The sequence below is a fragment of the Hemitrygon akajei genome, chromosome 10, assembly GCF_048418815.1.
Source record: "Hemitrygon akajei chromosome 10, sHemAka1.3, whole genome shotgun sequence".
NCBI classification, from domain to species: domain Eukaryota; kingdom Metazoa; phylum Chordata; class Chondrichthyes; order Myliobatiformes; family Dasyatidae; genus Hemitrygon; species Hemitrygon akajei.
In genome coordinates, this window is record NC_133133.1 from 92841466 (window position 1) to 92865243 (window position 23778).

General features: G+C 41.8%; 1 protein-coding gene across 15 annotated transcripts in view; it reads left to right on the forward strand.

Annotated features, from left to right (window-relative positions):
- LOC140734540 (muscleblind-like protein 3) overlaps nucleotides 1-13140 on the forward strand; it is a 255389-nt gene extending 242249 nt beyond the window's left edge. For all 15 annotated transcript variants that reach the window (XM_073058651.1, XM_073058649.1, XM_073058659.1 and 12 more), the window contains one exon: nucleotides 7914-13140. The gene's annotated coding sequence lies outside the window, so the exon portion shown is untranslated. The remainder of the gene's footprint in view (nucleotides 1-7913) is intronic.
- Nucleotides 13141-23778: the final 10638 nt, after the last annotated feature.

Genomic DNA, 23778 nt, shown 5'->3' on the forward strand with positions numbered 1-23778 from the left:
ATGTTATCCCACACTTTGGAAAGTCCAATCACCTGGCTCTACTTCTATTCCCAGCATACAGGTGGAGTCTAAAGACCGCAGCACCAGTGTTGAGGATCAAGAAGGTATGCAGAGGACCAAGGAGGCAGAGAAGCGCCTACAGGACTGCCTTGAGTCGGTGGACTGGACAATATTCAGGGACTCGTCTTTGAATCTGAATGAATATGCCACTGTTGTCACCAACTTCATCAAGACCAGTGTAGTTGAGTTTATGGCCTCGAGAACATACTGGACATAACCAAAATCCATGGTTGAACTAGGAGTTTTGTAGTCTGCTGAGGGCTAGATCTGTGGCATTCAAGACCGGTGATCCAGAACTCTAAAAGGAATCCAGGTACGGCCTACGGAAGACTATTTTAAGATTGAAAAACACAATTCTGTTTGAGGTTAGCAGTGGAATTGGATGCACGTCAGCTCTGGCAGGGTTTATAGGCCATTACTTCCTACAAGGTGAAACCTAATGTGATGAATGGCTGTGATGCTTCTTTCCCAGATGAGTTGAATGCCTTTTATGCATACTTTGAAAGGGACAATGCAACTACACCTGTGCGAATTGCTGTAGCATCTGGTGACCTTGCGTCTCAGAGGCCAATGGCAGAACTTCTTTCAAGAGGGTAAACTGTCGCAAGGCATCAGGCCCTGATGGTGTACTTGGTAGGACTGTGAAAACATGTGCCAACTAACTGGCGGGTGTGTTTAAGGAGATCTTCAACGTCTCACTGCTGCAGTCAGTGGTTGCCACCTATTTCAAAGCTAGGCACACTCAAATGTCATCTATAAACTTGCCAACAGTGCAACAGAATTTCAGATGGTGACAAGGAGGAATACAGGAGTGAAATAGATCAGCTGATTTAATGATGTCGTAACAACAGCCTTGAACTCAACTTTAGAAGACCAAGTAATTGCCTGTGGACTTCAGGGAGGGCAAGTCGCAGGAACACACACTAGTCCTCATCGAGGCTTCAGCAGTGGAAAGGGTGAGCATTTTCAAGTTCCTGGCTGTCAGCATCTCTGAGGACCTAATTGACACAATTACAAAAAGGGCAAGGCAGTGGCTATATTTCATTCGGAGTTTGAGGAGATTTGATATGTACCAAAGACTCTTGCAGATTTCCGTGGAGAGCATTCTAACTGGTTTCATCACCATCTGGTATGGGGGAGGGCCACAGCACAGGATTGGAAAAAGCTGCAAGAGGTTGTAAACTTAGCCAGCTCCATCATGGGCAGCAACATTGAGGACATCTTCAAAAGAGGATGCCTCAAAAAGGCGGCATCCATCATTAAGGATCCCCTCCACCCAGGAAATGCCTTCTTTTCATTGCTACCATCAGGGAGGAGGAACAAAAGCCTGAAGACACTCACTCAATATTTCAGAAACAGCTTCATCCCCCTCCATCATCATATTTGTGAATGGACAAAGAACCCATGTACACTGCTACCTTACTATTTTTTTGCACTGTTTTTGCACTAATTTAATTTAGTTATATATATTTTTTTCCTATTGTAATTTATGGTTTCTATTATTATCCATTACAATGTACTGCTGCTGCAAAACAACATATTTCACAACATACAATTTGCCAGTGATATTAAAACTGATTCCAATTCTGATTGTGATATTGATTCTGATTCTCTGGAGCTCATTCCATATATCCATCTTTGGTAATGTTATCCACCGATCAGATTCATTGCTGTCTACATAATGTAGGACTGAAGTTAGGCAGTCCAGATTATATGCTTCTTTACTTGAAGCACATTTGTGAGTGAGATAGTTTTTGACTGTGATTTAACATTTATTTGTTTCCCAGTACAGAAAATATCAAATCAATTCCAAATTTATCAATTTGCTGTTGTGGACATTGATGTCTCTGACAAGGACTTCTGTAGTTTCTCTCACGGTCATTGTCTCATACAGTACAGAAAGAGGCCCATGCTAACCTTTTTTCCTATCTACTGAACATGAAACCCATTTGCCTGCATTTGGTCCATATCCTATTCTAGTTCTGTGTGAATAGCCTTAAGCTTTATTCTGTAAAATGATGGACGGTTCACCCAGTGGCACTTTTCCATCAATACTGACCCTCAGTCTGGGTATTGCCAGAACAGTTGGTTATCAGAGCCCAGTATGATTTGTTCCCAATTAAGCACAATTAAGCTGAAATCCATTTGTGAGCTAAGAAGGGCTGTTCTTGTTCAGATGTCACTTTAGTTGTCAGTAGGAAGGAAGGAAGAACTCCTCCACTAGCTAGAGCCATGTCTAGCATCAAGGATGGTGTTGCAGTTATTGGTCATCAATCATCTCCGCTTCCAGGGGCCTAGTCAGGCTAATGTTCTGGCTCAGACTTCATCATCTGTGATTTTTTCTCCAGAAGATTTGTACTGATGGAGGCAGTTCCTGAGATAATATCTGTGAGCAACAATACTCACACAACATTCAGTCTTGACATGGTACATGGCAAAATCCACAACAAGTAAGCAGATTCATAGAGTTCTGCTCCTCAGAAGCTGTTCCTTCAACCCAACTTGTCTACAATGACCAAGATGCCTATCTACGATTTGACCCATATCCATCAAAACTTCTCCTACCCATAAACATGTCCAAATGTCTTTTAAACATTGGAATTGTACTCAACCTTACTACTTCCTCTGTCAGCTCGATCCATGTACCCACCACACTCTGTGTGAAAAGTTTGTCCTTCACGTCCCCTTTAAATCTTTCCCTTCGCACCTTAAACTATGTGTACACTCCATTACACTGGGAAAAAGATTGTGACCATCCAACCTTCTATGCCCCTCATGTTTATATACCTCTCAGTCTCCCGTGCTCCAGGGAATAACGCCCCAACGTAGACAGTCTCTTGTTATATCTTAAGTCCCAGCAACATCCTAGTAAATCTTTTCTCTGCCCTCTCTAGCTTAATCACAATGTATGCCCAACAGAAAGTGACCCAGAGATAACTTTACTATTTGGGTGCAATCACAATATAGAGGCATTTGGAAAAATGTTCAAGGCACTGGGCGGCTTGGTAGCATAGCGATCAGCACAATGCTTTACAGTGCCAGCCACCTAGGTTCAATTCCTGCCACTGTTTGCAAGGAGTTTACAGAAAAATTCCCTCTGTGACCATGTGGGTTTCGTTAAGTGCTCCAGTTTCCTCCCACAGTCTAAAGACGTACTGGTTGGTAGGTTAATTGGTCATTGTAAATTGTCCTGTGGTAAGGCTAGGGTTAAGTTGGGGTTTGTTGTGTGATGTGGCTCAAAGGGCCGGGGGGGCTATTCTGCCCTGTATCTGAATAAATAAATATTTTTAGTATGTCATACAAAGACAGTATGTTTGACCTCAAGGGGAGGCTGGATTAGCTGGGGCATTTTTTTCTGGAATGAAGGAAGTTGAGATGGACCTTTTGTAGAGGTTTATAAAATCATGATTGGTGTTAAGATGAATGGTCACAGTCTTTTCCCAGGTTAGGGAAGTCCAAATTTAGAGGGAATAGATTTAAAATGAGAGGGGAAAGATTTAAGAGGAACCCGAGGAGCAAATTTTCACACAAAGGTTGGTGTATTTCTGGAGCAAATTGCCTGAGGAAATGGTGCAGTTAAAATATTTCAAGGACGTATAGACAGATAACATGGATAATAAAAGTTGTAAAGGATGTGGGCCAAATGTAGACAAATGGGACTGTTAGGCACTTCAGTTTGTCCAAAGGGCCAGTTTTCCATGCTGTATATCTCTATAAGGACAACATTGTTTGGATCTCCTGTGGGTGTTGTTTGGGGTGTGAGTTTGCATCCAACTTGAAATACGATGCACAATTGTAGCATGAGCTGTGCTGGCCACAATAGTTGGGAAGGGGCCTTGTGCTCGTGATGCTCTCACCGACCCAGAATGCAGAGTGAAAGCTCACGTTATTGCCAGCACATTATGCCTGAGTTCCATGGTTGTGTTCAACACAGAATGAGTTAGATTAGTTCATCATTGTCACATACCAAGAAATATTGAAAAGTTTTAATTTGCCTGCCACCCAGACAGTTCATTCCATACTTGGGTGCATTGTGTTAAAAGGAAAATAGAATGTAGAGTTACAGAGAAAGTTCAGTGCAGGTACCAGAATCACGTTTATTATCACTGTCTTATATTGATGTGGAATTTGTTGTTTGTGGCAGCAATACAGTGCAGACATAAAAATCACTATAAATTAATGGTGCCAAACAAGCAATATTAAAGTAGTGTCCATAGGTCCATGCCGATTCAGCAAATTGATAGCAGAAGGAAAGAAGCCGTTCCTGAATCACTGAGTATTGATCTTTAGGCTGCTATTACTTCAGAGGATCCGTCCTGGGCTCAGCACGTGTGCAATTATAAAGAAAGCATGGCTGAGCCACTACTTCTTTAGGAGTTCAGAAAGATTCAGCATGATATCTAAAGCTTTCACAAACTTCTATAGATGTGTAGTGGGGAGTATATTGACCGCTGCATCACAGCCTGGTATGGAAACACCAATGCCCTCAAATGGAAAATCCTACAGAAAGTAGTGGATATGGCCCAGTCCTTCAAGGGTGAAGTGCTCCCCACCATTGAGCACATCTATATCGAGTGTTGTTATGGGAAGCAGCGTCCATCATCAGGGACACCCACTGCCTAGGTCATGTTATCTTCTTTCTGTTGCCAGTACAATCTGCTGGGGCAACACTTCACCTGCGAATCTATTGTGTCCGGTTCTCCAATGCAGCCTCCTCTACTACTACTATTTTGGTGATATTGCCGTAAATCGGGGGACTACTCCGGCAAGCATCTCCTTTCCATCTGCCGAAAGCAGAACTTCCCGGTGGCCAAACATTTTAGTTCTGACTCCCATTCCCGTTCTGACATGTTGGTCCATGGCCTCCTCTTGTGCCACAATGAAGCCACCCTCAGGGTGGAGGAGCAACACCTTTTATTCTGTCTGCATAGCCTCCATCTTGATGACTTAAATATTGATTTCTCCTTTTAATAAAAAAATTCCCTCCCCCTCTCCTCTTCTTCTATATCCCTGCCCTGACCTCTTTCCTCTTCTCACTTGCCTATCACCTCCTTCTTGGTCCCCTCCTTCCCTTTCTCCATGGTCTACTTTCCTTTCCTGTGAGATTCCTTCCTCTCCAGCTCTTTACCTTTCCTACCCAGCTGGCTACACCTATCACCTCTAGCTATTCTCCTTTCCCTCCTCTTCTTATTTTGACATCTTACCCCTTTCCTTCCAGTCCCGAAGAAGGGTCTCAGCCCGAAACATCGACTGTTTATTCATTTCCATAGATGCTGCCTGACTTGCTGAGTTCCTCCAGCATTGGTGTGTGCTGTAGAAGGTACAAGAGCCTCAGGACTCACAGCACCAGGTTCAGGAACAGTTATTACCCCTCAGCCATCAGGCTCTTGAACCAAAGGGGAGAAGTTCATTCAACTTCATTTGCCCCCATCATTGAAATGTTCACATTCAAGGACTCCTTATCTCATGTTCTTGATATTTATTGCTTATTTATTTATTACTATTATTCCTTTCTTTTTGTATTTGCACAGTTTGTTGTCTTTTGCACACTGGTTGAACACCCAAGTTGGTGTGGTGTTTCATTGAGTTTATTATGGTTACTATATTATTATAGATTTATTGAGTGAGTATGCCCGCAAGAAAATGAATCTTAGGATTGTGTATGGTGGCACATATGTACTTTGATAATAAATTTACTTTGAACTATATCTCCTTCCTGATGGTAGTTATGCAAAGAGGGATGTCCCAGATGGTGAGGGTCCTTAACAATCAATGCCGTACTTCTGAAGCACCTATGTGTCCTCAGAGGTGGGGAGAGTTACACCTGAGATGCAGTCCTGTGCATTGGATCTTCCAAACCAGGCTGTGATGCAACCATGAAAATATTCTCCACTGAACATCAATAGAAATTTGCAAGAGTCATACCAGATCTTCACGAGCTCCTAACAATGTAGAGCCACTGGCATTACCTTCTTTGTGGGCCCAAGACAGATCGTTGGAGACATTGTCACCAGGAACTTGAAGCTGCTCACTCTTTCCACCACTTACCCCTTAGTTTCTTAAAGCTAAGGTGCTCCAGAAATACACTAATTACAGGAGTACAAACTGGTCTTTTTATTCAGTGCTTTGCCCAGGACTAGACACTCACTGGCCACTTACCTCCTTTACCTAATAAAGTGGCCACTGGGTGTATTTTTGTGGTGCTGCTGCTGCTGCCCATCCACGTTTTGTGCATTCAGACACACTTTTCTGCATACCTCTATTGTAACGTGTGGTTATTGAGTTACTGAGTTAGCTTTAACCAGTCTGGCCGTTCTCCTGGACCTCTCACATTTTCATCCACAGAACTGCCACTCACTGGATTTTTTTTTTTCACCGTTCTCAGTTAACTCTAGAGTCTGCCGTGCGTGTCAATCCCAGGAGATTAGCAGTCCCTGAGATAGTCAAACCACTCCATCTGGCAGCAATAATCATTCCATGGTGAAAGTCAGTCAGATCACATTTCTTCCCCATTCTGATGTTTGGTCTGAACAACAACTGAACCTCTTGACCATGTCTGTATGTGTTTATGGATTGAGTTGTTGCTATGTGATTGGCTGATTAGTTATTTGTGTTAATGAGCAGGTCTACCTAAAAAAAAGTGGCCACTGAGTGTAGGTCAACAGGGTGAGCTCCCACTGCAACACTCACATTCTCTGCTGATATTACTACATAGGCTGACACCACCACTGTATATGGCTGTCTTCACACTTCTTGCTCACCACTTCAGTGTTGAGCAGAACGGGCTCTGTCTGACCCAAGCTTGGTGCCACTCTGATCATCGGGGAACCCCCGACTGGCAGCTGGAAGGGATGGATTGTACCCTGCTACGTACTTGGAGCCTCTGCTGGATTTTGCTGCAATGCCTGGGCCAGCCCACATCTCTGGGCCATTGAAAGGCTAAAAGAGACACAGTTAGGTTATGGTGAGAAGAAAGGGTTGAAGCTTAAAGGTATCATCTTGAAACTTCAAAAGAGATTGTAGGATGAGCAGAAAATGGAACGTGAGAAGCAAGATTGGATGTGTAGACTTGAGTCAATCACGACTGCCACTGGGTATGTTCTTTGCCAGGGCTGGAGTGTGTCTTCCCAGTGAGTCAGGTGAGGCCTTGCAGGCCCGCCGTGGCTGGTGGTGGGAAGACACAGTCTCACCTCGTCAGTCTGAGTGCAGAGTGTGCAAGTGTGAGGAGACGAGCCAGTAGTGGTACAATACAACATGTGGGTGTCGGCCAATGACCCTGACTGTTGGCTGGTGAGTTTAGGGACTGTGGGACATTTGGGTGTGTGAGCTCTGTGGGTAGTGGCATGCCCTCTATGAAGATCCAATCCCTTGACCTTGAACTCTGTTATATGGACTCTGTACTCGGGTCCTTGGCACTTGGCCTTGGACAGACACCTGCTGAGTTTTCCCCTTGTCAGACTTGCTGACCACACCATCCCAACCCAGCTGGGGAAATTTATCTCTCCTCCCTGCCCTCTTTTCCCCTGGAGCCGAGTATGCATAGTCTAATTCCACATGGTACAACCACTATATACCTAATATATGCAAACTAATGTAAGCCCTGCTCTTATTATTAATTAAAGTAATGCTCCCCAAACCTACTAAAGTCAGCTGCTTCCTGCATTGGTAAGATGCAACTGTGAATCTCTGAGTTGAGGTAATGGTAAGTTATTAATTAATGTGGTTGTGAAAGATTATGTAATTTACAGTGTGATGTATCAGGGTTGAATAAGGTTAGGCAGGAAGGTTGAATAATATATTAAGACACCTGCTCCGTACTCTGACTCTGCTTCTTCCTTTCGCTTATACTATAGGACGTCAGGCTGAAATACTGAACAGCAATCTGGTGGAGTAGCAGAACTTCTCCTTGGGGAGCTGCACATGGCCTTTCTGTACATACTCCCATCACTTCCCACCTACCATCTCTACAGTAAGCCTACCACAGCCTACATGCTAACCAAAACCAAAATGATGGGAATGTCAAGAAGAAAAACAAAAAGCACTATAAAAATGTCAAGTATATTTACTTACTCCTGTTAGACACTACGTATGTGTAGTAATTAAATGAGGTATACTACTTCTTATATCTCATTGCTGTAACACATTTATAATCAATTCATGTTAATAGTGAAAAGCATTTTCAATGTATGAAGACTGTTGGTTTAATGTATATTAATGGAAATTGGTTATCTGTCTCAATTTTTATGTAAGAGTGTTATCTTAACTAAATGTTAAGTTTACATCAGAATAAAAAAATAGTTTTGTTTTTAAGGAAATGTCTTTCATGAAACATATTCCTCAATAGCCTCCTATTTGATCATGTTCCCTTTTAACAAAGAAAAAATGAATGTCATTGAGAAACAGGGCAAAAATAATCAAACTAGTTGAGTGAGCGTGCCGTTACCTGTGTATCCTCTTTCCAATTATGCCTTGTCTGTGTAACATCAAATTTTATAAACTTGTAGTACAGGCAAATTTAATGGACATGTTTTGTATAGCAATATTTTCAGTATAAATATGCATGCTTCACAACTACACATTAGCTAGTTATGATCAGGGACATTGCACAGTGCTCAACCATATAAATATTTCATTCAAAATCTTAGAACAACTTATATTATTACTATCTGTATGAACATATTACAAAACAATTCCACTAATATTGAAGTGGCAGATTTGCACTGGTTAACCTGTAGAGTTGGTGAGTCATGGAAACAGCCAACTTCAGAGTGAAGATTGGCATTTCTGCTAACGGCATGCTCTCTAATATAAATATTTTTGTCCTGTTTTTCCTCCTGAACTGTTGTGATAAAATAGGCCTGGCTATTGTGGAATAGCCTTGCATGTGTTTGTGTATAATCTCATTATATAGCTGGTCAGAACTACTTCCTTTTCATTGTGTTCCAGTGCCTCAGAGAGAGCCAGGCGAGTGTCACCAGCCTGAATGAATGTTGTGTGCTGACATGATTAAAACAGGCCTGGTTCTTCGAAGCTAAGACAAAATAACTTGGCCCAGTCATTTCTGTGATTTGCCATTGAGGTATAGTAGGGAGTTGTTTTTCACTGTGATAGACCCTAGAGAAGAGCTTTCACTGGCACCCTTGGGCCCTACACATGCTTTGACAGCATTGGTTGGGATCACAGGAATAATAAACTTGGCTCAGCAGTGGAATTTCAATTATAATGGATGCTCCACATTAGTCCCCCCTTAACAGGGTGAATTGGAGAGCTGTTGGGAAAGACCAAGGTTAACACTCAAAAGAATCTAGGAACTAGTGAGGCAGTGGACCCATCCAGAGTCGGGTAAAACTGACACTGCCTGGGGCAATTCACACACCCTCCATTTACAATCCTGCTGCTCTGTGTAATGTCCGAGGTGATGCCATTTGAAAGCTGGGTATGTATAAAACCTATTTTGGATCTCTACTGCAAATGTAAACCAGTGGTTTTAATACTGTGTTAACAGAGGGAGGAGGAAGGTGCTGTTTGAATGTTAAGAAGTAGATAACTAGAACAAGTCCATTCATTCCAATGGAAAATTCAGGCTTGGGTTGGTAACCAGCAAGTAACATTCAAACCACACAAGTGCCAGGCATGTCTAACATCTAACTATCTCCCCAGACATTCAATATTCATTACAAAATCCAATCCATCAATATCCTGGAGGGGAGGGCTCACCTTTACTGGGGATATCCCAAATAAAAAGTATGGCTATGAAAACAGAGTTCTGTTCACTGAGTGACTCCTCATCTAACTCTCCAAAGCCTTTCCACCAACTACCAATCATAAGTCTGGAGGCTAATGGAAATCTCCCACACTCAAGAAGCTCAACAATAACCACTACTGGCTCTCCATCGACATTAACTCTCTCCTCCAACCACTCACAGTGGCTGAGACATCCACCATCAAACTCAGAACAGTAAAGGAGCAATGCAAACGCATCTCCTGCAGGTTCCCCTCCCAATCACACCCAATCCTGGTTTGAACATTGTCACTGGGACAAATCCTGAAACTCCCCACCTGATTTATCGCAGACACTTCAAATGGGTGAATCAACATCACTTCCTCAAGGGCATTTAGCTTTGTGTAATAAATGCTAGTCTTGCCAGCGACCATTTCTCTTGGATGAATATAATGTAAAGAATAACCCTCTGAACTGAATATCTAACCTTCATTCACACTGCCACTTCCCCATCCCAGATGCAGGAGAATGTAAATTCGGATATTAAAATAACTTTTCAAAAAAGGAAGGTCAGAGCTTTTCATTAATAAGTACTATGGAGATTTTTATAGTAGTTTAGTGAGATGCCACAGATGTTTTAATATCGCCGGCAGATTACAAAAGAGAGATTTAAAAGGAACATAATAAGCTCAAGTCACTAGTGTCGCCAAATAAAAAAGGAAAATGTGCAAAAAATGCCACTTTTAAAGCCGCACTATTAAGAAAAACAATATTAAATGTGCAATCAGTTATTCCAGTGATTTAACTAAAAGGAAGTCGCTAGACTATAAAAGTCATTAGCTCATATACATTCTTCATTATAGTCACATTGTCTAAGCGTGACTCTAAATAAAAAGTTCCTGCTCCAAGGAATCATTTCTTTGTATCACATAAATGGATGGGCTGTTCTCTGGTACTAGTTACCGTTAGTCTCAGTCCCCATTCAATTTCAAGTCACCTTATCACTAAACCATCTCTTTCACATTATCCAGTTTCGTTCTTCTTTTCTTTAGTTCTCTCAGCCTTATGCAAATGATATGCAAGAAATCCTGAGTCTTGGATAAAACGGGTCACACAAAGAAAAGTGGGAAGAAAGAGAGTTGAGGACAGAAACAGGGAATTTTCTAGATAGGCTGGATAAAGATATTAATCTTCACCACAAGCGCATCACAAAGCTAGTTTAATGACAGTAATCAGAATAGTGCTTTGAAGCCACTGAAATGGTTATATTAATTGGGAAATTCATTGTTAACAGCCATATGTTCCTTTAACTACTTGGAAATTTTAGTTCATGTAGTTTGCAGCGTCTGTTGGTGAATCTGACAGGATTATATAGTACTAAATTACTTCATTCTTGTGTGTTTCACAGTAAATGTATGCTGAGAATGAAAAATCTATGGAGAAAAAAATTCCATTCCTCTCAGAAGGATCAGCAAGATAATGATATAATTAAACTGCGTGCCTGTGATAGGCCTTAGATGCTATAGTGGTTTCAATGATATAATCTTTAGAAGTTTGAGCCAATAATCTCAATGTAAGTACGTAACAGCACACAATATAGTATCAGTGATAAGACTCAAATCTAAATATTTCACTTTCTAACCCTGATTGCTGTAGTTTCTCAACTTCTTATGTTGATTGCTTAGTTTTAATTGCAGTCAGTTAGAAACTAATAATTTAAATCTGAGGGACTGTTAAAAGAAGTTTGGTTTTAACATTTGTATTTGAAAGCATTTATTAATTCATTAAAAGTCATTTATTTTAATGCTAACCTTCACTGGGATATGGTAAAAGTTTAATACAATACATACCTAGTTTATGTAGTTTACATTTTAGTACAAAATTAACTTTGTATGTAACTCTTACAATGATAGATTCATTGTTAACTAATTATGATATTGAGTTGTTGCTATGGCAACAAAACTACAACATGGCTACCTTTGTATAAATTATTTGTGAATTTTCACTTGTAATTTTAAAAAAATGTACATCGGCATGAACTTAAAAAAGGTACAGTTAGACACACTCAGGCAAAATATCCTTTGACTATCTTAAATACCCAAAGTTCCACTCAAAACGTACATGACCTGAATCTGTGTCTGTACATTTTATTTCTCAGTCAAAGTGGTTTACAACACATTGAGGTAGAACCGGGTTTTATAACTAGAAAGTGTGGTATGGTGTTGTAAAATACACTCTGAAAAATCTGAGATTGCTGCAGTTTAACTGATTTGACCTGTTAGTGTGTGATTGTGTGTGACACATCTTTTTTTTGCACTTATGTACATAGTTATTGAAAGAAAAGAAATCAGATCTTATTTTGAATAAAAAAAAAGGATTGTGTTAAATACGGGAAAGTTTGTTACGGTAAATAAGTTTGGCATTGCTAATAGTTTGGGGGAAAATAAAGGAAAGGAGGAATGGTTTTTGCTATAAACACTTATCCACAAGCATGACGGCGCTGTGCTGTTAAGAAAAGCTTTGTAGTTCTGCCATAGCTTTACTGTGTAATGAACGGTTCGAGAGGCTGAAACCAAACCCTCAGCAGCCTGATATTATCCTACTGTTGAAATACTCTAAACTGTAAAACAAAGAGAAATTAGCCATCAACACACAAAATAAAACAGAAAACAAAGCAAATCATGTTACACTGATCTGAAAGGTCCAAGTTCTACAATACTGTACACAGACGCACTCTCACGGTGGAAGCCTGATTTTGTTGCCATGGCTGCTTTTTGGTAGCAGCTGAGGGATGAGAGACGTTTTTTTTTCTGGGTCACCATAAGCATCTGTAAATGGGGACATGTGCAGTTGTTCATTTAAGGTGCATTCTGTCACTTTATACCCAGCGCCAGAAGGACTTTTCTGTTGTGCATCTGAAACTCCAAATTAATTTGAAATCTCTAACAAGTATGTGTGTGTGTGTGTGTGTGTGTGTGAGAGAGAGAGAGAGAGAGAGAAAGATTGTTTCTGCGACAAGTTAGAATGTGACTACACCCTTGCACTTTATTTAATACCACTCCTCCCCACCTTTCACAGCTCAGAGTACATGAACTGATTTGCTGTGAATGTAATGTTTCCCCTTTGAAGCAGTGGTCCCCAAATCGCACAGAAGCTGAAGCTGTTCATTCCCTCAACTGCTACAAGCAAGACAGTAGCTTTGAATTTCTTTTCTCTTTAGATTGCTGCCAGATTAGCTTGCTATAGTGCTTGTATGTGCTTTAGATAAAATGTGCTGTATGCTACATATTTCAGTATTTTACCTTTTGCCATTGATTAATTTCTGACCTTTTAAAAAAATAAAGTGCTTAAAATGGTTAGCTGTTTGTAAATTAATTTTATTCTCACGGACGTCGGAGTGATTGAGATGGCAAGTCTGTACATCTTGTAACTGCACTAATCTGCAGATACTGACTACAGTCAGCCTTCACCACATTGATCCCATTGTGAAAGGGACACATCTTCACATTGAGGCCAAACCTCCAAAACGGCAGCAGAATCACCAGTGAGTTACTGGAAGATAGATATCACTTTTCCATGGTTACTGGAAGTGTCTAACATTAAATGTTTGTCTCATGCTGATAAATGATCAGAGCAGATTTAAAACTGTCATGATCTTTACTTTCTTTGCAAACCTTCCCATCCTCATTACTGGCAATACGGTGGATGATTTCCAGTCCTCAAGCACTATTCTATCCCTTGTCACTCTATCACCCTGCCCTCCCTCTCCTTTCACAAATCTGTGAATGCTGTCAGCTTCCTGTCAGTTCGTTGTTCCACCACTATATTTAGATCCTTCCCTTCAGGTTTTTTCTCCTTCCATAATGGCTGTACCAAATAATATTGCGCTCTGTGACAGAGAGCAGCGTAACCTATCACCTGTCAGTCTCATGGACCTGTCTCTAATCAGATTATACCTTTCCAATGACTCCCCTCTTATCCTGCTGGAGACTGGATCCATCATTACTATGCAGCCATAGCCCAGTGAGATCACCTGCCTCTCTCCCCACTTCCATAAACTTACACCCCAACATCTAGCCTTGGTCCCCTGCTATCTTTCTGCTATGCTTACTTCAAAGTTAATGTAAGGTTATTATCAAAGTACATCTATGTCACCATTTAATACCCTGAGATGCACTTTCTTAAGGACATTCATGGTAGATACAAAGAAACACAATTGAATCCATGAAGAACTACACACAAAGATGGACAACCAACCAATATGCAAGTCCAAAAAGAAAAACAAATAATAAATAAATAAATAATATTAAGAACTTGTGTTTTAGAGTTCTTGAAAGAGAGTCCATGGGTTGTAGAATCAACTATTTGTTGAGGTGAGTGAAGTTATCCACACTGGTTTAGGAGCCTGATTGTTGTAACTGTTCCTGAACCTGGTGGTGTGGGACCTGAGACTCCTGTGCCTTCTTCCTGATGGCCTGGATAGTGGGGTCCTCGATGGTGGATGCCACTTGCTTGTGGCAGTACACCTCGGAGATGTGTTCAGTGGTGGGGAGGGATTTTCCTGTGGTGGTCTGGCCTGAATCTACTACTTCTGCTGGTGTTTCCATAACAGGCCAGTATGCAGCCGGTCAGGATAGTCTCCACTGTGCATATATAGAAAGTTGTCAAGTTCCAGATGGAGTGCTGGATCTGTGCAGACTTCTAAGAAAGTAGAGATGCTGCCATGCCTACTTTGAAATGTCACATGCTGGATTCTCTCAAATGATAACTGTCGAGTCATAGAGCATGGAAACAGGCCATAGGGCTCAACTGGTTCATAGCAAACAAGATACCCATCTAAACTAGTCCCATTTGCCCATCTTTAGTTCATATCCCTCTCAATCTTTCCTGTCCATGTGCCTCTCCAGGTACCTTTAAATGTTAATGTATCCACCTCAACCACTTCCTCTGACAGCTAATTCCACATGTATACCGCTCTCTGAGTGGAAACATTGTCGCTCAGGTTCCTTTTAAATCTTTCCCCTCACACCTTAAATCATGCACCCTAGTTCTTGATTCATCAACCCTGGACAAAAGACTGCATATTCACCCTGTCTGCGCCCCTCATGATTTTATATACTTGCATAAAATCAACCCTCATTCTCTTTTAACTCTTCTCTCCATAACTCAGATCCTTGAGTTCTGGCACCATTACCCTAAATCTCAGCACTCTTTCTGGCTTAAGGGTAACAGGATGACCAAAACCAAACACAATATTCCAATGTGTGGCCTCACCAATGTCTTGTACAAGTGCAAAGTAACATCTCAACTTCTGTACTCAGTGCACTGACTGATAAAGTCCACCATGTCGTAAACCTTCTTCACCACCCTGTCAATCTGTAATGCCAGTTTCAGGCAACTGCGTCTGCAATCACTGCCTCAGGTTCCACGTGAATGCTAGTAACCATCATTTCTGCTCATCATGACCTGCAGTGCTTCAGAAAAATGTGGGCTCTTGTGCCTTGCTCCATCATTAAGATCACAGCTAATTCTGCACGTCATCACTACTCCGCTGCACAATGTCCCTTGATCAAAATGTTCAAAAACCTATCGATCTCTTCCCCAAAGCTTCCCAGGACTGAGCCTCAGTGGTATTGCATAAAGGATTCCAGAGCTTTACTCTCCTCTGGGTGAACACATTTTTGAGTGGTTCATCCCTTGTTTCAAGACTCCCAGAATATTAATTTACAGGTTGAGTCTGTGGTAAAGAAGGCGGATGCAATGTTGGTATTTATTTCAAGGGGAATAGAATATAAAAGCAAGGATGCTTTATAAGACACTAGTCAGGCTGCACTTGGAGTATTGTCAACAGTTTTAGGCCCATATCTCAGAAAAGATATTGGAGACAGTCCAAAGGAGATTCTCGGGGATTATTCTGGGAATGAAGGGGTTAATGTATGAGGAGTGTTTGGCAGTTTTGAGCCTGCACTCATTGGAATTTAGAAGAATGCATGGGGATCTCATTAAAACTTACTGAATGTTGAAAGGACTAGATAAAATGGATGTGGAGAGAATGGTGGGGGTATCCAGAACTAGAGGGCACAGTCTCAAAACTGAGGGGTGACCTTTTAGAATGGAGATAAGAGGAATATTGTTAACCAGAGAATGGTAAATCCATGGAATGCTCTGCCACTGTCTGAATTGGAGGCCAAGTCTGTGGGTATATTTAAAGCTGAAGTTGGTAGTTTCCCGGTTAGTCAAGGCATCAAAGGATATGGCAAGAAGGCAGGTGTATGGGGTTGAGTGGAATCCAGGATCAGCCATAACGGAATGGCCTAATTCAGCTCCTATGTCTTATGGTCTTAAGACTGTGCCCCTGATTCCTGGCATATCAGTCCAGGGAGGTATCATGTCTTGGCACAGTGGCATAGTGGTTAGCATAATGGTATTACAACTCCTATAACCCTGGTTCAATTCTGCCGCTGTCTGCTAGGTGTTTGTATGTTCTCCCAGTGACCTTGTGTGTTCTCTCCCACATTCCAAAGATGTACGGCTTGGTTGGTTAATTGGTCACAAAGCTGCTCGGGCAGGTTGGGTTGGAAGGGCCAATTACTGTGCTGTATCTCTAAATAAAAAAAATTTAAAATAAATAAAAGTCCTGAAAGAATTTTGTACATTTCAATGAGATCTTTCATTTTTTTTGTAAATGCTGATGTATAGAGACCTTGTCTGCTTAATCCCTCATATAACAACCCCACATCCCAGAAATCAGTTTGGTGAAACTTGACTGCATACCTTCTATGGTTAGTAACACATACAAAATGCTGGAGGAATTCACCAGGTCAGGCAGCATCTATGGAGGAGAATAAACAGGCGATGCTTCAGGCTGAGACATTTCTTCAGGACTTGATCCTCCTCCATAGATGTTGCCTGATTTGTTAGGTTCCTCCAGCATTTTTTATGTCGTGCTCAAGATTTCCAGCATCTGCAGAATCTCTTGTGTTTTTATTCTGCTGTAACTATATGCTTGATAAGACTTGCATACGATATTCCAGATGTGGTGTGACCAGAGACCTACAGTATTGTGAAAAAGTCTTAAACACATGTTAAAAAATACTGTAAAGCAAAGATTCTTTCAAAACTAAGGATTTGAAAAGTTTCTAATTATCAAAAAGTTTACTAAAAAGAGCAGAAAACGATAAAATAAATCAAATCAGTATTTGATGTGACCACCCTTTGCCTTTAAAACTGCATCAATTCCCTTAGGTACACTGTCATACAGATTTACAAGAAAATTGGCTGGTTGGTTGTTCCAAGCATCCTGGAGAACTCACCATGGCTCTTCTGGAGACTTTGGCTGTCCCAGTGGCTTCTGTTTCTCCAGGTAGTCCAGACAGCCTTAATGATGTTGAGATCAGGGCTCTGTCCATCTGAAATAAGGGTTTAAACAGGGGTTCCCAACCTTTTTAATGCCATGGACCCCTAGCATTCACCGAGGAGTCTATGGACCCCAGGTTGAGAACCCCTGGTCTAGCACACCCAAGACTTTTGCGTGGGACTGTACATAATTAAAGCAAGGTGCCTTACTCGCGAATTCAAATCCCCTTACAAGAATGCCCGATACACTACTTGCCTTTGTTGTATCCACCTCTTAAATTACAGTGATACATATTGTCAGACCGCTTGTTCAACGTTCAATACTCGGTCAACAGGAATTTTCTCTATTGACGTACTGGGTTTCATTGCAGACCTTCATGCTCTCCATTAACTATATTCCCCAGACAACAATTCCTTCAGTCTCCATGGCAACTGTCTGTCACTGAGCTAGAGAGTCGCTGTCTCTGACTTGATCTTGACCACAAGAAGAGATTCACACCAACCATATCTCCAAGGTAATTCCACCATGGACAGCTCCAGGCCTGGCCGCAAAAGAAAGAGAGTTGAGCATAGGGTGAGCAATCCCATCCCAGAAAAACCCAGTGCTGCAGAAACACCAACAGGAGCTCCAAAGACCTCATCCCTGGGAGAGGAAGGATGCACCTGGGGAAATATTGAAAGCTTAACCCAGGACAGAGGAGACTGGTGAGCTACTGATGGTGGCCTACACCCCAGTAGGGTTGATGGGCTTAATCACCTTTTGTTTCTCACTCCCTTCCCCCCACCTTTTAAATTTATTCCTCAGCCTTTTTTGCCCAGTCCTGCCAAAAGGTTTCAACCTGAAATGTTGACTGTACTCTTTTCCTAGATGTTGCCTGGCCTGCAGATTTCTTCCAGCATTTTGTGTGTGCTGCAGTAGTGTGAGCAGTTTTGGGCCCCTTATCTAAGAAAATATGTGCTGACATTGGAGAGGGTCTGGAGGAGTTCCCAGAAATGAAAATGTTAATGTATAAGGAACATATGATGGCTCTGAGGCTGTACTAGTTAGAGTCTAGATGAATGAGGGAGATCTCTTTGAAATCTATCAAATATTGAAAGGCCTAGATGAAGTGGATGTGGAGAGGATATTTCCTGTGGGGGAGTCTAGGACCAAAGGGCACAACTTCAGAATAGAGATGAGGAGGAAATTCTTAAGCCAGAGAATCTGTGGAATTCATTGCCACAGGTGACTGTAGAAACCAAGTCATAATGTATATTTAAAGCAGGGGTTGATAGGTTCGTGATTAGAAAGGGCATCAAAGGTTTTGGGGAGAAGATAGGAGAATGGGGTTGAAAAGGATAATAAATCAGCCATGATGGAAAGGCGGAGCAGACTCGATAGGCCAAATGGCCTAAATCTGCTCCTATGTCTTGTGGTGTTATGGTATTATTAAAGAGAGAAATGTAACAGATACAATACATAAACTAGTCCTGCAGACAGCAATAAGATACAACTTATGCTGCATTGTTGCTGTTCTAGAGAGATGAATAGCAGTTCACCTGGACTATAAAATAAAAATCTCCGGAGAGGGGTTTTCAAGAGAGAAAGAAGAACAGGGATGTAGAGGGTATAACAGCAAGCATGATTTGTTTTCCAATTTCATGTAAACGGCTCCCCTTCTGTCTTTTTATTCCCTCCTCCTGACCTACCAACTTCATGCTACTCTTACTCCTGCCACTCTACCTGCTCAACAGCCACAAGCACCTTCCACTGGTGCCCCACCCCATCTCCCTCATTTAATTCCATGCTCCACCATCATTTCCTAAAAGATCCCATCATCTGCTGCCATTGTCACTTCCCCTATCATCTCCTAGTTTCTGTCACAACTTACACTCTTCCAGCCTCCATCTGCCCATCATCCACCCTCACCCAGATCCACCTGTATCTTTTCAGTTCTTGTTTCACTCTTTCCCTTCACCATTCTATACTGACTATACCCCATCTACCTGTTTCAGTCCAGCTGAAGGGTTTTGACCTGAAATGTCTTTTCCCCCAAAATATGCTTCCTGACCCACTGAGTTTCTCTAATGTCTTGCTTTTGCAGCTCTAGTTTTTGTTTTGTTCTTTACTTTGTTCCTGGACTCATGCACTCAGAATTCTCACTGTTCCACTGCAATGTCGCAGCATATCGCTCTGAGTAAAGAATAAGTAGAACAAGCTGGCTGTCCTGTTGTGCAGTCCAATGTGGTGCAAGAGCAGCTCAGTTAGAGCTTATCATCTCAAAGCCTCAGCATCCTCTGTACAGCTCGTGACATGAGTGTAAAAGTGTTAATCATTTGAATGGAACTAGGGACCAGCAGGCTGAGCCACTGCCCCACTGTGCCAGCAACCTGGCTTTGGTCCTGAGCGCTGGTGCAGACTGCACCCAATGGGCTTGAGTGTCAAAGTCAGACGTTAGAAGTCAAAGTTGAGTTTATTGTCATTTGCACAGGTATATTTATGCAGAGATGCAATGAAAGTTTTACTTGCAGCAACATCACACACGCATTGAATTAGAGATACAATATTCACAAGAAAAGCATAAATTATACGAGAAAGAACACAATTAGGACAAAAAAAATCCATTGCAGCAAATAAGTGGTCAAAATAGTCATGAGGTTGTGATTAGGGTTGTGCAGGTTGGTTCAAGAACCAAATGGTTAAAGGGAAGAAGCTGTCCTTCAACATGGTTGTGTGGGATTTCAGGCTTCCGTATGTCCTGTAGCTGAAAGCGGATGGCATGGCCTGGATCTCTGTTGACAAATGTTGCATGCCTGAGGCAGCGCTTCTTGTAGATACTTCCAGTGGTAGGGAAAGAGGCACCCACTATATTACTGAGTCTATTACTCTGCAGTTTCTTACATTTCTGTCCATTCCAATTGCCGTACATCAGTATACTCTCGTTTGAATAGGCTGATTCTGGGTGTAATAAGTCGATTAGAATTTAAATATCTGTGCAGATAATGAAACACAAGTCCAAACCATTTCATTAAATGAGAATCGTTGTTAGTTATTTATGTTCTATAATGTCTAAGCACATCTCAAACATCACCTTTAAATAGACAGATGATGCCACTGTTGTTGGTAAACTTTCAGATGGTGACATTGAGGCCTACAAAAAACCAAGACAATTTGGCTGGTTGGGTGGTGTCACAATAACAACCTCACACTCAGTGTCAACAAGACCAAAGGATTGATCGTGGACTCCAGGAAAGGGAAGTCAGAGAACACACACTAGTACTCATTGAAGGGTCAGTGGTGAAAGGGTAAGTAGCTTTAAGTTCCTGGGTGACAACATCTTGCAAGATCTATCCTGGGCCCAACACATTAATACAATCGTGAAGAAGGTAAACCAGGAACTCTACTTTGCTAAAAGTTTGAGGAGATTTGGTGTGTCACCAAGGTCTAGCAAATGTCTATAGATGCATGGTGGAGAGCATTCTCACCGGTTGAATCACAACCTGGTATGCACACGATCACAAGAGGCTGCAGAGAGTAGCAAGTGCAGCCAGCTCCATCGTGACACAATTCTCCACACTCAGCAGGTCAGGCAGCATCTGTGGAGAGAGAAACAGAATTGAAGTTATAGTCCAATGACTTCCTGTCCATCACAGCCATAACCCTTTCTACCATCAAAGACATCTTCAAAAGATGACGCCTCAGTAAGCTGAGCCTCGTTCTGGACATGATTTCTCTTGTTACTACCATCAGGTAGGAGGTACAGGAGCCTAAAGATCCACCCACACTCAATGATTCAGAGAAAGCTTCTTCCCATCTGTCATCGGATTTCTGAATTGTCCATGAACCCATGAATGTTAGCTCATCATTCCTTTTTCTTGTACTATTTATTTATTTTCTAATTATAGCAATTTTTTGTCTTTGCACGTTATTGCTGCTACAAAATAACAGATTTCACATTATAATAAACCTAACTCTGTAAAGCTGATTTGTTTTTCAAATTAAAAAGGAGTGAACGAATGTTTCTTCTGGAAAACGAAAAACCTATTACTGCACACACATAGTGGTAATTCTTTGTTGGTGTTCATTAGTGTGACTTCCTCATCATTCAATCAGCAAAGCACTTCATACATTTTACAATTAAGTTTTCAGGGAGAGGATCTCCAGAACATATTCCTGACATTGATAAGCTTTTATACGGTTCAATAATTACTTGCAAGCCAAGTGCTTTATTAGTTTAACTATTTACTAGCTCTGCTTCCAGCTGTAATTGACCAACATAAACCACATCTGGTGGGGGAGAGGAACAGTGTAATATTTCAAGTCAATGAGCCTTTGTCGGATTAGTTCTGCTTCATCTGCTGATTATTTTCAGCATTTCTTTTCAGATTGCCAGCACCTGCAATTTTGAGACTTATCAGCTAGTTGAGTGGTGTCGCAGCAACAAGCGTACACTCAAAGTCAGTAAGACCAAAGAGCTGATTGTGGACTTCAGAAACGGTAAGAAGAGGGAACACACCCCAGTCCTCATTGAGGGATCAGAAGTGAAAAGAGTGAACAACTTCAAGTTCCTGGGATCTTTGAGGATCTAACCTGGACCCAACATATCGATGCAGCTATAAGGAAGGCAGGACAGTGGCTATATTTCATTTGGATTTTGAGAAGATTTGGTATGCCACAAACAGCACTTGCAAATTTCTGTTGATGTACCGTAGAAAGCATTCTAACTAGCTGCATCACCATCTGGTATGGGAGTGAGAGGGTGGCAGTGAAGACAGCTACGGCACAGGATCGAAATAAGTTGAAGAAAATTGTAATCATGGGCTCTGACCTCTGTCATATCCAGGACATCTTCAAGGAGCAATACCTCAAAAAGGTGACATCCATCATTAAGGGCCCCCATCACCCAGGTCATGCCATGTTCTCATTGCTACCGTCAGGAAGGAAGTTCAGAAGCCTGAAGGCCCACACTCAATGATTCAGGAACAGCTTCTTCCCCACTGCCATCCAATTCCATCTGAATAGACTTTGAACCCATGAGCACTGGTTGGCATCTGTCTGTCTCAAAGGACAATGGGTGATGATGATCATCATCACAAGCCTAGGCAGAAGGTATGCAGATCCTGAGATGCCCAGTCGTCAAGATCCCCCTCTCGGCCTCGCCCGTGTAGCCCAAAGTATAGATAATGAAGCAATACGTTTGGCACCAGCTTGGCTGCAGGAGCTGCTGGAAGGATGTTCAATGATGTCCTGCTGTCTTTGGGGCTCCACTCTGGATCTGCTGTCTGGATTTACTCTTGTAGCCTTCGTCTCTCCCTCGGCTGCCCACAAGGCAGTGGGGCTCTATACCCATAGCTGGAGATCTGATTTGTGGGCACCAGGGTGTGTCCCCACACCAGTGGCCTGTGTGCTACGTGTGCAGGGGCCAAATCTCCTCCCCATCCTCTGTAGTTCAGCCTGAGTCCAAAAGGAGTTCAGTTTCCTTGTGTCGCCAATGAGGAGGCACTGCATGAGGCTTGCTGGCAGGGGGAGACTTACACATTCAGCTCTCTTTCTCATAAGACTGCTAGCCAGCAATGGAAGCTGAAAGTGAGAGCGACAAGCACTACCCACTACACTACCACACGAGACACGTCACAACAACCACTTTGACACCAAAACACTACTTTTTTACTCTTTTTTTGCACTGCTTGCTTAATTCTACTATTTAATATGTATATACTTCCTGTCATTTACGTTATATATTATATATTGCATTGTACTGCTGCTGCAAAGTCAACAAACTTCACAACGGAGGCTGGTGATATTAAACCTGATTCTGATTCTCTACCTAAATTCCAACACTCACAGCACATTTGGGACAAATTACAAGTAGCCAATTAATCTACCAACCAAACATGTTGTGGGAATGTAGGGGAAATGCATGTGTTCAGAATTCTAACGGCGCAGGATAGATGCATCCCGAAGAAGAAAAAGAATTCTAAAGGGGGTATGAGGCAAATGTGGCTGAAAAGGGAATTCAAAGACAGTTTAAAAGTAGAAGAGAGGGTATATAATATGGTAAAAATTAGTGGGAAGTTAGACCATTGGAAAACTTTTAAAAACCAACAAAAGGCAACTAAAACACTATTAAGGGGAGAAAAGATGAAGCATGAAGCTAGTAATATCAAAGAAGGTAGCAAAAGTTTTTTCAGATATATAAAGAGTAAAAGAGAGGTGAGAGTGGATATCGGACTGCTGGAAAATGATCCTGGGGGGACAAAGATCAAGAAGTAGTTTGCATCAGACTTCACTGTGGAGTATGGCAGTATGCCAGGAATTTGAGAGTGTTAGAGAGTAGAAGTTAGTGAAGTTGCTATTACTCAGGAGACATTAATTTAGAAGTTAAAAGGTCAGAAGTCCACCCAGACCAGATAGACTACACTCCAGGGTTCTGAAAGATGTAGCCAAAGATATTATGGAGGCATTAATAATGATCTTTCAAGAATCACTAGATTCTGGAAATGTCAGCCCACTCTTTCAGAAGGGTGGAAGGCAGAAGAAAGGAAATGATAAGCCAGTTAGTCTGGCTTCAGTGGAAGATGTTGGAGATGTAAGGATGAGCTTTCAGGGTACTTGGAGGCACATGATAAAGTAGGCCAGAGTCTGCACAGATTCCTTAAGG